General features: G+C 38.7%; 1 pseudogene; it reads right to left on the reverse strand.

The window, feature by feature from the left end:
• Nucleotides 1-387: 387 nt before the first annotated feature.
• LOC148527185 (5S ribosomal RNA) lies at nt 388-506 on the reverse strand (annotated as a pseudogene).
• Between the last annotated feature and the right edge of the window lie 2,568 nt (nt 507-3,074).

The following is a 3,074-nucleotide window of genomic DNA, read 5'->3' on the forward strand; positions in this document are numbered from 1 at the left end:
TAACACCATGATTTCATTTTATGGTAAATAATAAATAAAAATAAAGAATTTTTGGATAAAGTATTGAAGGAACCAAAAAGGAAAAAGTTTCAATAATCCATGGTTTTAGTTAGAAATAAAATAATGAGTTCAATCCTCTCCACAAATATAACTCCAATAATCTGTCCAGAATTAGTCCTTTCTCTGGACACTTATTGTCTTCTTTGGAATTCTCCAGATGCACTAAACATGTCTTGTGTTTGGTTCTTGCTGGCTCTGGGTTAGAAGCTTATTCTTATTATTGTTCAAGAATCCTTTCAACTATGCATGTCATCAGGTCTTCTGGTTCCATCGCTCATATTCCCATTGAGGATTGTTCCATTGAGGATTGTCACTAATAAACTCATTAAATTGCAGCACCCGGTATTCCTAGGGGGTCACCCACCCTAGTACTAACCAGGCGCAATAGTGCTTCGCTTCCAAGATCAGACGGGGTTGGGCAAACACTCAGTGGTATGGCTGCAATTATACTAGAAGAGGTGACAGTTTCCAATAAATCTACTATACCTGATCTTCTCAAAGAAGTCACCCTCTAGGGTACGAGTAAGGCCCTTCAAGGTAATCCACAATCGCCTATATTGGATTAACGATGAGGTATAGTAGTAGATGGGAAATTGCCATTACAAGAATGGGGCAATCTAGTAACTTTCGTTGAACTCTTTAGGTGCCAATGTGTCCAACTCAAACAGCCAAAACATTTCACGTCTTGAAAGTAAATTTCCCAGATCTCCTCCTCATTCTCCTAGTGTTACATGTTCAATAGCTTTGAACGTGATGTGTTCTGGATTGGAGTTATGTACTAAAGTGAAGTGTTTGGAGACAGCATGTCCTTCTATCTTGTTGCATATATTGCGAATATGTTCCTGTTCTCAACTTCAGTGGTCTCTTTGTTTTACCTACATATTTCAATCCGCAGGTACATTCCAATAGGTAGATAACAGAAGTGGAATTACAGTTTATGAAATCTTTTATAGTGAACTCTTTAGATCCCTCTGAATTCGTAAAAGTTTTTCTCTTAGGGTGGACAAACTTACAAACATTGCAATGGCCACATCTGTAGCTACCATTCATATATACTGATATAGAAAACATGTTAAAGTATGGGCAGAAGTCTAGCCCGATATGAACATCGTGGCACTTCACGCCAGAAGGGCAAAAGAAGCTTGATGACATCATCCAGTTTCCATGGAGATGAGACCCGAGTGCGGAAGTACGGCGGCATGAAGGGTGGAAGTGACAGCATACAGAGGATGCAGCCACCGCGAGGATTGATTGAAGAAGGGCGGATGTGATGTAGAACCACGTGTCCATGTGATGGAGAACCACATACCCACAAGGGTGAATATGACGTGGCCAGCCAACCCATGTCGCTCCCAAGAGCGGGAACACACCGGCCGTGATGCCATCTATAAGAGCAGAAGTCCCAACAAACGAGGGAGAAGTTGCCCTATCTTAATAACTTACTAATTGTTCTAAAAGTTAAAACAAATGCGACTTATAACACTAAGGACATGAACTATAACCGGGAAGTTACCTACCTTATGTATAGTTGGTTATGACTAATACTTCCATATGACCTAGACAGGAAGTGATGCGGTCTCCTGATCTCTAATGAACTAGTGTGGTGGTATAAATAAGAGAATACCCAACCATACCAATATCCCCTTGATGAAGTCCCAGGACGAAATGCGTTGGGAGTGACCATACCTTGCCTCTTTAACTTATGATATACTAACTTCTATCCATCTCATTCAGATAAGCTGCTATTTATTTACTCATTTTTTTAGAAAGAATGTTTCCTTTTTAAAGTGAATGATATATTCACAGCCATAGATACTTCCTCTGATTTTATCCATTTGTCTTAAAGGGTTTATTGCTTATTATTTTTTAGTTTTTTTATCTCATATATTTTTTATTCTTTTATTTTTGTGTCTCTAATAAATTGTTAATTATTTATTTATATGCACCAGCACTTTATTTCTTTGAATTACACTATGGGTCTAAATATTTGACCACATTGCTGATTTATGTTACATTTATATTATTGATGCACTTTAGCAAACTAGTCGCTTTGCAGTCAACCTATTTTCTACATGTTTACCAATACCTTTACCAGTATTTTTTATTGCCATTGAGCTGACGCCCACAAATATTGGGCCTTGTTGCCACATTCTTGCATATTTTATTGTTTGTTAAATCACTTACATTCCACTATATTAATTTTGGCGCCGTACCCATAGCATAGCTGTGGTCACCCACAGCTATGCGAGCGGCCAGGAGGCCGCTCCAAAAGGTAGGAGGGACGGCCCTGATTCAGAGCGAGCGCTCTGTCAGAGCGTCCGGCTCTGAATCAGGGCCTCTGTTTCACTTGGAACCCAAAAGTGAATGCAAACTGCGATTCAATTTGACTTAGAACCCCTAAGTATGGGTGTGTTCATATTTCAGGAAAACTGAACCGCACATCTGTAATAATTTCTGCCAGTGCCTAAGGAGGTTAACAAGATACACTGCTCCAATTTCCTTTCAGCCAAATTGGAGAAGTTTATAATTTACTCAAATTATTACTATTGTTATTATTCTTATTATTATTAACATTTATTTATTTATTTTTTTATATATAGAACCAGTATATTTCATAGTGCTTTACATTTAGATAGACCTACGGACTCCATTATTTTATAGATCCCTTGCTAGTGAGCAAAAAGCTTGCTCTCTTGTGTTGAAACTAAGACCAACAATTTGTCCCCTGTTGAAATAATAAGCCTATTGCTGTCCTATCATAGGTTTGACGTTACCTTTCTTGGGCTTTCCCTATGTGTTGTTGCACTAGAGTGTTATCTTTCCTAACCTCTCTTGCATTTGAGGTTCTATTTGCACCAGATTTGGTTCTCTTGGAGACTGTTACTCCCAACACTCCCATAACATGTCTAACATACTTCTGGTCTGTCTCCCACAGAGTAACTAAGAAGGGATAAACCCAGAAGAGGCTTGGGGTTCCTTCTGGACTGCAAACATTAAGTAGGACAGGCGTTTAT

Source organism: Taudactylus pleione, unplaced genomic scaffold, assembly GCF_031769625.1.
Source record: "Taudactylus pleione unplaced genomic scaffold, aTauple2 ptg000092l, whole genome shotgun sequence".
Lineage (NCBI taxonomy): Eukaryota > Metazoa > Chordata > Amphibia > Anura > Myobatrachidae > Taudactylus > Taudactylus pleione.